Source organism: Humulus lupulus, chromosome 1, assembly GCF_963169125.1.
Source record: "Humulus lupulus chromosome 1, drHumLupu1.1, whole genome shotgun sequence".
In the NCBI taxonomy this organism is placed as follows: Eukaryota; Viridiplantae; Streptophyta; class Magnoliopsida; order Rosales; family Cannabaceae; genus Humulus; species Humulus lupulus.
The window spans coordinates 62,841,537-62,854,885 of NC_084793.1; positions in this window are offsets into that span (position 1 = coordinate 62,841,537).

A 13,349-nucleotide genomic window follows, 5' to 3' on the forward strand; every position below is an offset into this window, starting at 1 on the left:
TATGTGATGTCATAAGATGGTATTATGCCACGGGGACATAACATTTTCGCACAGGATGCGGCTCGGCCACTGGTAGCTGAGGTTAAGTACATAATCACTGAGCTCGGTCTAAGCGAGCAAGAGTCAGTGTCAATCAGAGGGTGCGGCCTACGGGTGCCAACCCTGGATATTGTGTGATATGTTTATTGTTGTTTAAATGATGATTGCGACAAGTTTGTTGTCTGGATGACTGATTATTGGCTTGTAAATTGATATCTTTGATTATGTGAGCAATATGACCTGTTGTATATTAGAGTGAAGATTTGTGAAATATCTGACGGTTGATTATCGTTTATGCTCAGTATTATTGCTTTCTTGCTGGGCCTTGGCTCACAGGTGCTACGTGGTGCAGGTAAAGGCAAGGGCAAGGTGGACCAGTGTAAAGAACGCCCTAGACTAATACTTACAAAACATTCGCATAACATAGTTTATAAAAGAATACCACTCATTATCAAAGTCTCAGTGGGGACTTGCTTAAAACCATGCAAGTTGGGGCCATAAGTTTTAAAAGAAAACATAGATTTTTATGCAAAGTTCAAAGAAACAAAAATTAAATAACTGAGTCCCACTGATAATTTAGGAAAGTCTCTTAAAAACAAAACATAATTTAAATGGCGTTCTACGATGATCGTTTTTCCATCCATAGGATTACCCCACGCCATACACCCCATGATGATAGAACTCCTCACGTCACCACGCGTGCCATAAAGAAATCCTATTTGCTTCCTGGAAGGAAAGTAAGGGGGGTGAGCTAAAAGCCCAGTAAGGAAGTACAAACAATAAGCAAGTAAGAATACAACAATACAAACACTAACGTTCATCTACAACATCATGGCATATCATAACATAATCGTAACATATCATCATTGCATAATATAACGTAATCGTAACATATCATCATATCACAATCATACAGCATACATGATGAGCATGGCTCGCTAGTTGTCCATGTCACCCTATGAGGTAAACAGGAGTCTCTGGTCCTTGAATAACCTCGGCGCGTCCGCCCTAGGAGTTACGTCTTTAGCTATAGTAATTTGTTTGATGTATCTAACATCGTAACTTGTTTGATGTATCTAACATCCATACACATATCATATTCAACATATCATCACATTATGGGATTCATATTTCATAACAATTCATTCATACAATAGTCTTACCATTCATAGCATAAAATCATAGAATCTATCTAACTTCCTTACCTCAGGTCCAACCTAAGAAATTTTCACAATCTTTCAACGAGCCTATATCATAATCAAAACAACATTTCTTAGGTTCATAAAATTACTATTTTGCCCTTCCATACAACTCATGTGTGCATGGGCCATGCACACATAATAACAGTTACACATAACACGCAATTATTCTTAACTACACATAAAGCTATAAAAGAATGATGCTCATTTTATCTATGTTACATGCATGATCTTTTTATAAAAACCACATAGTTGAATAATAAACATAATTTTGGACGTAAAAGTGGAGTTGCATGTAACATGCATATGTGGGAACATTACGTAATTGTGACGTTTTAAAAACGATAATTCTACATTTCTTACTTTTATTGTGTAAAAAATAATAGACATATAACATGCTTTAATTTTCTTAAAATTTCTAAGTTGATTAAATTTCTCAAAACATTATTTTATTTTATAAAATAATTTGATTTAGCTTAAAAATGAATTATGTGACAATTTCATTTATTAATCTCAAATTACAAAGAATTAACCAAAAAGCTTGGAATCAATTAAAATACCTATGTTTAATATGTTTCTTTAGAAAAATAAATTTTATCATTGTGTTACATAAATGATGTGAGAAAATATATTTTTAAGTGTGGAAAATATATTCTTATTTAAATTATTTAAGACTTAGTTTTATGTAACATAAATCCATATGTGACAATTAAATAACCATTTTTAACATTTTTAAACCAAACTTTCAGCCACTATTTATTTTCTTCAAAAACCACAAATAAATAGAATCTAAATATTTTTCTCAATCAAAATAAAGGAAAATCATAACTTATCAAAATATGCATTCATACCATTTTAAAATACCATTTTTCAATATTACCATAACTTAGGATAATAATTTGTTCCAAAAACTCATCAAATTTATTTTAGTGAAATTCACTTCACATTTTCTTACAAAAATTCCAGCAACTATTTTTATCTTTAAAAATCACCATATTCAATTTAAAAACTCATATTTTCTCAAAAATTCAATAAAAATTCTGTAGGTAATTATTTGAGTAAAATATCATTTTAATGGGACTTAAAATACCCTTTTTAATTTTATAAAATTAATATAACATCAAGGACATTACTTATGCATGCAAATCATTTTTTTTATCAAACTTTTACCCAATTATTTACAAAAAATCAGCAAGCTTAATTTCTCATGAAATTCATCTTTTATCCCAAATATTTCACATAAAATCATACATGTCCAAAATCTCATCATACTCTTATTATATACATAATTCTAAGAATATTACTAACATATTCACATGAAATCCTATAAAACCCATTTTTCTATTCCATTGAATCTACACATGAAATCCAACAACAATAACAATGGAAATAACATACATAAATTCATAAACATCATATTTCATATACATGCCTTTATAATAACCCTAACATATTTCTATCATTCCTCCTTTTATGCATATCAAGATTCATTGGTACAAAAATCACATACTTCTTATCATATTTCTAAAATCATCATTTGCCATTTTACATAAATCAAAGATTAAAAAAATAACCATAGCAATATAAACATAAAATATAATCCTCATTATAAACCCTATCAAATCCATTTTCTCAATCATACCCATGAGCCCTTTTTAAACAAAACATATTCTCTAAAAAAAAATACAAATCAGAATCATCAATCCTACAATAATCAAACCATTTGCATCACCATCAACCACCTCAAAGATAAACCCATCAAAACCAACATATAGGCTAAGAAAGACCATTACCTCTCTTGATTGTAAAATCAAGAACACAATATGATCAACACCCAAACTTCACACCCCTTGTTCAAGCCTAGGGTTTTATTTTTGAAAACCACCACGAGGAGGAGAAAGAATCCAATCACACACAACAAATAAACAAAGTCAATATCATATAATCAAGAAAAAGAGATTAGACAAACAAAAATACAAAAAAAATACTCTAGACTTGGTTCCTCTTCACCTTCTTCTTCTTTCTTCCTTTCTTTCTTCTTCTCCCTCTCTCTCTACACGCCACACTCTCTCTCTCTAGGTCACGGCAGCCACACAAAATGCCCTCCTCTTCTCTTCCTTTCCCCTTTATTCAACTCTCTCAATAAAGCCTCACCAACACAAAATGGTAAGTTTCCTATTTCTATTTAATTTTCTCCTAATTTTCTTATTATTTTCTTTTATGACAATAGATATAAGGAATAAAGGGTGATCACATCCTATCCTAAAATAGATAGTTTCTTCCAATATTTGATTTTATTGCCTTAGAAAAATAAATGGAAAAATCAATCCCTTTCCCACTACACACTACACGTCCAAGCACCTTCCTTTCCCTTTTTTTTACTTAACTAAAATAAATCCAATAAAGGAAAGAGTGTGTAGAAAATCTACACATGTGTACCATGCTACCATGCACTAGCACATACTAAATCACTAGGGTGCATCTCTATCTGCCATGCACCTTAGCGCATTCAACCAAAACTCACATAATTACCTCAATTGTCACACTTATTTAAAATGTAACACTAATAGTAAAATAGACATGTTACACAATTATTCACTTATTAAATTAATTAACCAAACAAACAATTAACAAATTTAAATTCAAAAGATTATACCAATCAATTCTAACAATTAAACAAACAATCAAATAAAAAAACAACAACTAAATAAAAGAAACACCATTTAAATAAAACAATTCATCACACTTAACATTTAAATAAAATAAATCACAAAATTTAAATAATCTAAATTTTTTTTTGGTGCACTACAACCAGTCCTGAGTTGGAGAGCTTTGGGGCTAAATGTATATAGTCAGCTAATCGGCCGCCACGGCCGAGGGATGGTATAGGGATAAGAGAACCTAAAATGTCTATTTTGCCCTTAGAGTGACCAGTAGTTGTTTATATCTTGGAATTTTGGTAAACTGTCCTTAAACCCAGTTTCTTTTGGGATCCCATGTTTGAAATGTTTATTTAAATGAAATGTATCCTTTATGATCAAAATCTTTTAACCCTGGTTCAATTATAGTTTCAGTAACACGCTTCTAACTAAATGACTTGATTAACAAGTCTTGCACCTTTATAAACACACAGTGTAACAGTCTTGGCTACCCAGGGCGTTACAACTTGGTATCAGAGCATCCTAAGTTTAAGGGTTCCTGAAGACTGGCTGGACATGTACATTCGCTGCAAAAGACAAGCTCAACTCAGGGTTTGGTAATTTTGTATACATGTTTATATGCTTAAATTATTGGAAAGAAATCTGAATGTTGATATCTGTTTGATTAATAAGGAGCATGAGATACTGATAGGGCCTGGCCCTTGACTGCCGTGTGATGATATTGAGGCATGCTTATTAGCATTGCTGTTGTATGTGAATGAATATTTGAATAAATTGTTATATCTTGATTGCTTGTGATTGGTTGGGTTTCTATGGAGGATTATGGAAGGATTATTACCCTGTCATCATAGTTTGGTCACCGAGTCGTTGATTGCAGATTAACTTGGATAGCTATGCGTCCAAGATGATCTACACGACTAGTTGGAAATAGATCAAAGACTAGAGATGATGACCAGGGCCAGAACCCTCTGCCAGTCCCTGAGAACTGGCAGCAGGTTATGGAAGATATGCAAGCCCGGCTTCAGAGCCAAGATGAGCAGAACCGATTTCTGGTATAGCAGGCTCTGTCAGGAAGTGCTGCATCCATTGTGCCACATGCAGTGGTACCAATTATACAGCTTATGGAGGTTGGGAATAAGTGGGAACCGTTGTATGAGCGGTTCAAGAGACAGCATCCTCCAATTTTTGAGGGAGGACCAGATCCACTAAAGGCTGAACAGTGGATGAGTATGATTACTGCCATTTTAGATTTCATGAGGGTAGAGGATCATGACAGAGTGGCCTGTGTCGCATATATGTTGAGAAAGGATGCCCGCATCTGGTGGGAAGTGGCATCACGGACTAGGGATGTTACTACTTTGAGTTGGGATGGATTCAAGGATTTGTTCAGCCAGAAGTATTACAATGTTGCCATCAGGGCAGCAAAGGTTAATGAATTTGTGGGTTTGGTTTTGGGCAACATGATGGTGATAGAATATGCCCTAAAGTTTGATAGGCTCGCGAAGTTTGCACAGGATCTTGTGCCTACATCGAAGAAGGAGGAACCAGGGAAGGTGGACAGCTTGATTCCAGCTAGAGTGTTCACCTTGACGCGGTCAGAGGCCGAGGCTAGTCCATCGGTAATGATAAGTCAGCTTTCTAGCACTAGCTCTTCTTATACTATATTGATTGACTTTGGTGCTACACATTCATTTGTTTCTAGTAAGGTGATTGATAGACTGTGTAGACCTAGTGAGTATTATACTGCGGGGTTTGAGACTATATTGCCTATAGGAGAACTGGTAGTTTCTAGGAGGTAGATTAGAGCACTGCCAGTGATGGTTGATTGTAGGGAATTGTCAGTAGACTTGATTGAGTTGGGTATGGAGGACTTTGACATGATTTTGGGGATGGATTGGCTGGTCAGATATGGAGCTACTGTTGATTGTAGAAAGAAGATGGTGACTTTTGAGCCGGAGGGCGAGGATCCCTTTATTTTCGTGATTGCGGTATGTGGACCCCGCGTACCCATGATATCAACATTGAGGGCCCGGGACTTGTTACTGGGAGGATGTATAGGTTTCCTAGCGAGTGTTGTGGATACTACCAGGGTGTTGCCAGTAGGGCCAGAGGAGACCAAATTGGTTTGTGAGTTCTTGGATGTATTCCCTGAGGATTTACCAGGGTTGCTACCGTATAGGGAGATTTAGTTTGTTATCGAGTTAGTACCAGGGACAAAGCCAGTGTCGAGGGCACCATATAGAATGGCACCGACAAAACTGAAGGAATTGAAGATACAACTACAGGAGATTCTGGATTTGGGGTTCATCAGGCCGAGCTACTTGCCATGGGGTGCTCCAGTGTTATTTGTGAAGAAGATGGACGGGACTCTGAGGATGTGTATAGACTACAAGGAATTGAACAAGTTGACTATCAAGAATAAGTATCCTCTACCAAGGATTGATGACTTGTTCAATCAGCTATCGGGAAAGACGGTATTCTTGAAGATTGATCTAGGATCTGGTTATCACCAGCTGAGGATTAAGGACGAGGATATACCGAAGACGACCTTTCGAATGAGGTATGGACACTATGAGTTTCTGGTCATGTCATTTGGTTTAACCAATTCCCAAGCAGCCTTCGTGGACTTAATGAACATGGTGTTCAAGGACTTCTTGGATCATTTCGTCATTGTCTTCTTCGATGACATCTTAGTGTACTCCAGTTCAGAGGCAAAGCACGAGAGACATCTTCGACAGGTTCTGCAAAGGTTGAGAGAGTATCAGTTGTACGCCAAGTTTAAGAAGTGTGAATTTTGGCTACCAGAAGTGACATTCCTTGGAAATATTGTTGGTGCGGATGGAATTAAGGTGGATCCATCTAAGGTGGAGGCAGTGAGAGATTTTCCGAGGCCAAGGAACGCCTAGAAGGTTCGGAGCTTCCTTGGGTTAGCAGGTTACTACAAACGATTTGTGGAAGGGTTCTCGAAGATTGTGGCACCGATAACAGATTTGACACGGGAGAATTTGAAGTTTGTCTGGTCAGACAAGTGTGAGAAAAATTTTCAAGAATTGAAGCGACAACTCATTATTGCACCTGTGCTGAGTCTTCCTTCGGAGGAAGGAAAGTTTGTGGTTTATTGCGATGCGTCAAGGTTCTGTTTGGGCTGTGTGTTGATGCAGAACGAGAAAGTTATAGCTTATACGTCATGACCGCTGAAGGAGTATGAGCAGTGGTATCCTACCCATGATATGGAGCTAGCAGCGGTGGTATTCACATTGAAGGTTTGGGAACATTATCTGTACGGGGAGAAGTGCGAGATATACACCAATCACAAGAGTTTGAAGTACTTCTTCACCCAGAAGGATCTGAACATGAGGCAGAGGCGTTGGTTAGAGTTGGTTAAGGACTATGACTGTGATATTCTTTATCATCCAGGGAAACCCAACGTAGTGGCAGATGCATTGAGTTGGAGGGGCCTGGGTTAGTTATATAGTTCCACTAAGATTTCAAGAGAGTTGGCAAATGAGATGTATAGGGCGAGGATAGAGTTGGTGGTGGGCTGGTTGGCCAACATTACTCTACAGTCGACCCTACTAGAGCGGATTAAGGAAGGTCAGTTGGCAGATGCTCAATTACAGGAGGTTAGAGAGAATGTCTTAGTGGTAGTAGCTTAGGACTATTCTATTTCTGAGGTTGGTCTGCTATGGTATCAGGGTCGGATCTGTGTTTCGACTGATGTGGGAATTAGATGTGAGATATTGGATGAATCAAATACTACACCGTACTCACTTCATCCGGGTACCACGAAGATGTATAAAGATCTACGGACGTTATATTGGTGGCCCGGGATGAAGAAGGATGTGGTGGGGTACATAGCCAAATGTTTAACCTGTCAGCATGTGAAAGCTGAGCATCAGCGACCATCAGGGTTGCTTCAGCCTTTGGGTATTCCTGAGTGGAAATGGGAGGATATTACGATGGACATTGTGGGAGGTTTACCCAGGACAGTAGGGCTTCATGACTCGGTGGGGGTGATAGTAGACAGATACACCAAGTCAGCTCATTTTCTTCCAGTGAAGACGACATATACGGTGGATCAATATGCAGAGTTGTGCGTGAAGGAGATCGTACGTCTTCACGGGGTTCCTAAGTCTACAGTGTCAGACAGAGATCCTATCTTTACCTCCAAGTTTTGGGGTAGTTTGCAGAAGGCTATGGGTACTCAATTGAAGTTCAACATTGCCTTTCATCCTCAGACTGATGGACAGTCTGAGGGGACGATTCAGGTATTGGAGGATATGCTTCGAGCGTGCGTGATCGATTTTGAGGGATCGTGGAATAAGTACCTCCCGTTGATTGAGCTTTCATACAATAATAGTTACTAATCAACGATTGGAGTGGCTCCATATGAGATGTTATATGGGAGGAGATGTAGATCACCCATTCATTGGGATGAGATGGGTGACAAGAAGTATTTGGGGCCAGATATGGTTCAGAGGACAAATAAAGCTATTGAGAAGATCCGAGCTAGGATGCTTGCTTCACAGAGCAGACAAGAAAGCTATGTTAATCCCAAGAGTAGAGACGTGGAGTTCCAAGTTGGGGACCATATGTTTTTGCGAGATTCACCACTGCGAGGGGTGAAGAGGTTTGGGAAGAAGGGAAAGCTAAGCCCTAGATTCATCGGACCTTTTGAGATCCTGGAAAGGATCAGACAGGTGGCTTATAGGTTAGCTTTGCCACTGCTGTTGTCAGGATTTCATGACGTATTCCATGTTTCTATGCTCCGGAAGTACGTCTCAGATACGACACATGTGTTGAAGTATGAAGACTTGGAATTGCAGACAGATTTGTCTTATGAGGAACGAGCAGTTCAGATTTTAGATCGGAAGGATAATGTCCTATGGAATAAAACAATTCCTCTGGTTAAGGTATTATGGAGGAATAGTAAGGTCGAGGAGGCGACCTAGAGCTTGAGTCGGCGATGCGGGATCAGTATCCCAAGTTATTCAGGTAAATTTTGAGGACGAAATTCTCATTAGGAGGGGATAGTTGTAATGACCCAAAATTACTAATAAGGCTTAAGGGCCTTGATTAGTGTACCGGGAGAGCATAATTAGTTTATGTGTGATTTAAATGATTAAATGCATGATTATGTGATAAGCATGCTTATATGATTATATGGATATATGAGATGCATGATTATGAGTATTAGTATGCATGTAGGCCCTGTTTAGATGATAAGGACATATTTGTAATTTTGGCCCGTTGAGGGCATAAATGTAATTATTTGCAATAAATTGTTCAGACTACATTATTATGTGGATATATTTGCAGTTGGTGGCTCGAGGCGATCTTAGTGAGCGGTTGTTGGTTTTTATAGATCAAATCAGAGATTATACGCAGCGGAACAACAATCAAAATTGTTAATTTAATCCCACAAGATTTCTAGATCTACTTCTTCACATACAAATATATATATTGAATCAAAGAGATGAATATAAAAATTACCTCAAGTCCTTCCTTGCTGCTATCTTTTTGTACGGCAAAATCCTTGAGATCTCACACCAAGATCATCCAAAATGTACTCAACACACAAAGAACGAGTGTGGACTCATTATACAAAAGAGTAGGAAAAATCTATTTATCTGATGTTCTCAACACATGAGATCTGATAAAGTTTGGACCTAAATTTGTGAAGAACAGTGACCTATGCTTGTAGCACTGTTCTATTTCTCTCAGGGAGATTTCACGATATATTTTCTATCTCTGGAAAGTATCGCTCTGGAAAAATTGATCTCCTATATTTAATATATCCAATATATATTAAAATAAATAATATTAGTTATTTTAGACAATTTAAAACAACTAATCAGTTATCATATTTTTGTTAAAATAATAATATTTTAATAATATTAAAATATCTCATTATTTATTTAATATTTGAATAACTAAAATTGTTGAACCAAAATTCTTCTAGAATCTTCTTGTGCGTGTAGCACAGTGTCTGTGCACTATGCTACACGCCCAACCCATGCCAGGGAGGGCATGTGATTTTCCCAATTTTTTCATCATTATTTAAATACCAAAATTCCCAAAAATAAATTAATTCAAAATTAATTATATTTTTGTTAAATCAAATAATTAATTAATTACACATAATTATACAATAATTATGTTTAGTGCATAGAAAAATATTTTACTTATGAAATAAGTCCTTTAGCCCATTTTTGTATTTATCTTTGTTAGTGTTTGTTTGAGCCATTTTGGGGACCATGGACCTATAACATTAAGCTCCAATAAATTAAAACTAAATAATTAAACTCTTTAATCATAATAGTTAATTTATTAATTATGATATTTCTCCACTATAAATTCATAATTGAATTCTTTATGTTATAGATATACTTTTATAGAAATCTTATTTTAAGTTGTGCATTGATATAACCAGCTTACAATAGTTCAACCCTCTAATTAATTAGTTCATAAATTAGAATGGAAGAATTACCATTTTACCTTTCTAATTTACTTCTTATTCCTTAAGTACCATTAATTGACTAGTGAATAATTAATCTATAATCTAATTATAGATTTGAGCTGACAATCATTCAGTTCTAGAATTAACCCTTAAGGGAACCAATATACGATCCGTTAAGAAATATTAGATTCCGTATTGTTGATACATGTTCCTAGTCATCCATGTTATTAAATCTCCAAAACAAAAGTCATTAGCCTCAATCTATGACGATACCTTAACGAATGAATCAAAAGATTTAATAAACATAAACAAGAGTTCATGAACACTTAGGATTTAGGTTGATCTATAAATGATCATTAGTTATGATATGAATTACAAATATTCATTATTAAATAGTTTTTGGATAAATACTTTCATTCATATCAGTCCTTGTCATATATAATCATATTATATAAAGCACCTTTACCGAGATGTCTTACCACATCAATAATCCGAATCTAGATTATTTGTATCAACACGATACTCAGTAAACCGTACTTACAACCCTAATTAAAGAATTTCATAACTTTAATTTGTTGTTGACTATTTTTATTCATTCACGTGATCGTAATTCTCTCGTACTAATACGAGATCACATTCTCAATAATGAATATGGAATTTTTCTGATATTTACAAAGAAATTATTCAAACAATAATTTAAATAATCTAAATATAACAATAATAGACCATTGTATTTATTTATTCATTGAAATAATAAAGGTCTTTTACATGCTTTTAGGACATACTCCTAGCAATCTCCCACTTGTGCTTAAAGCAAGGAAGGCATTTCGCTCAATCCCATATTACGTACATGACCCTTGAATTGCTTTGTAGGAAGCGTCTTCGTAAACGGGTCTGCCAGGTTGTGTTCTGATGCGATTTTCAGAATGGACACATCTCCTCTATGTACGATTTCTCTGACTAAGTGGTATTTGTGCTCTATATGCTTTCCTTTCTTGTGACTTCTTGGTTCTTTAGAATTAGCCACTACTCCACTGTTGTCATAGTAAAGAACAAGTGGTTTCTCCACTTCTGGAACCACTTCCAGATCCGTGTAGAAATTTTTCAGCCAAATTGCTTCTTTAGTTGCTTCACAAGTTGCTATGTATTCATCTTCCATGGTTAAATTAGCTATACTGGATTGCTTAATGCTTCTCCAGACAACTGCTCCACCACCAAGAGTGAATACTGACCCAGAAGTAGATTTTCTACTATCTTTGTCTGATTGAAAATATGAGTCAGTGTATCCAGTAGGTTCAAGGTCACTACCCGAATATACTAGCATATAGTTTCTCGTTCTCCTGAGATACTTGAGAATATGTTTCACCGCAATCCAGTGTTCCAAACCTGGATTTGACTGTTAACGACTGACAATCCCTACTGCATAACATATGTCAGGTCTAGTACATAACATTGCATACATTAGGCTCCCTACAGCTGATGCATAGGGATACTTTCTCATGTCCTCTTGCTCTTGTGGTGTGTTTGGACACTGATCTTTGCAAAGAGTAATTCCATGTCTGGTCAGCAATTGACCCTTTTTGGAATTTTCCATAGAGAATCTTTCAAGCCCTTTATCAATATAATTTTCTTGTGAAAGTTCCAAGAGCTTGTTCTTTCTATCTCTTAGAATTTTAATGCCTAGAACATAGCTCGCTTCTCCCAAATCTTTCATTTGGAATTTGTCAGCCAACAATTTCTTTACATTTGATAATGTCTCTACATCATTCCCAATGAGTAGGATATCATCAACGTAAAGAACGAGGAATTCTACTATACCATCTTTGATTTGTTTATAGACACAAGGTTCGTCAACATTTTGTTCAAAACCAAACGTTTTAATTGTGTCATCAAATCTAAGAATCCAAGATCTAGAAGCTTGATTGAGTCCATGAAAGGACCTAAGAAGCTTGCAAACCTTTTTCTCTTGATCTTTTAATACGAACCCTTCTTGTTGAGACATGTAAATGGTTTCGTCAAGGTAGCCATTCAGAAAAGTTGTTTTGACATCCATTTGCCAAATCTCATAATCCATGCACATAGCTATGGACAAGAGTATACGAATGGATTTTAGCTTGGCTACAAGAGAAAAAGTTTCTTCATAGTCAACCCCTTTTTCCTGTGTGTAACCTTTGGCTACAAGCCTTGCTTTGAAAGTCTCTACTTTCCCATCCGCTCCTCTTTTGTTCTTGAATATCCACTTGCAACCAATGGGTTTGATATTCTCAGGTGGATCTTTAAGAACCCAGACAGAATTGGAATACATCGATTCCATTTCTTGGTTCATGGCTTGCCATTTGTCCTTGTTAGAATCATTCATTGCATCTTTAAATTTCAATGGATCGTCTTTGTTTGTGTCAGACACAAGCATTTGAACTTCGTGTTCATAGCGTGTGGGTTGCTTACTATCCCTCCCACTACGATGAGGCTCTCTACTATTCTGACTAGAACTAGTAGTTTCCTCTTGCCGTTTCTCATTAGATTTTGTTGGTGACTTTGCAACTTCATTTGAGACCATCTCCTCCAGAACAACCTTACTGCGAGGTTTGTGGTTATTAACATAGTCATATTCAAGAAAAGTTGCATTTGTCGATACAAATGTTTTATTTTCTTTTGGACTATAGAAAATTCCATCTCTATTCTCTTTGGAATATCCCACAAACATGCACACTTCAGATCGTGAATCCAACTTCCCGGTCTTTCCTTTAAGCACGTGTGTAGGACACCCCCAAATTCGAAAATGGTGTAAACTAGGTTTACAACCATTCCATAATTCTATGGGTGTCTTTTGGATAGACTTAGATGGAACAACATTCAATATCTATAGAGCACATTGAATCGCATAGTCCCAGAATGACAATGGTAATGATGAGAAACTCATCATTGATCTAACCATATCTAATAACGTTCTGTTCCATCATTCTAAAACACCATTTTGTTGTGGCGTTCCAG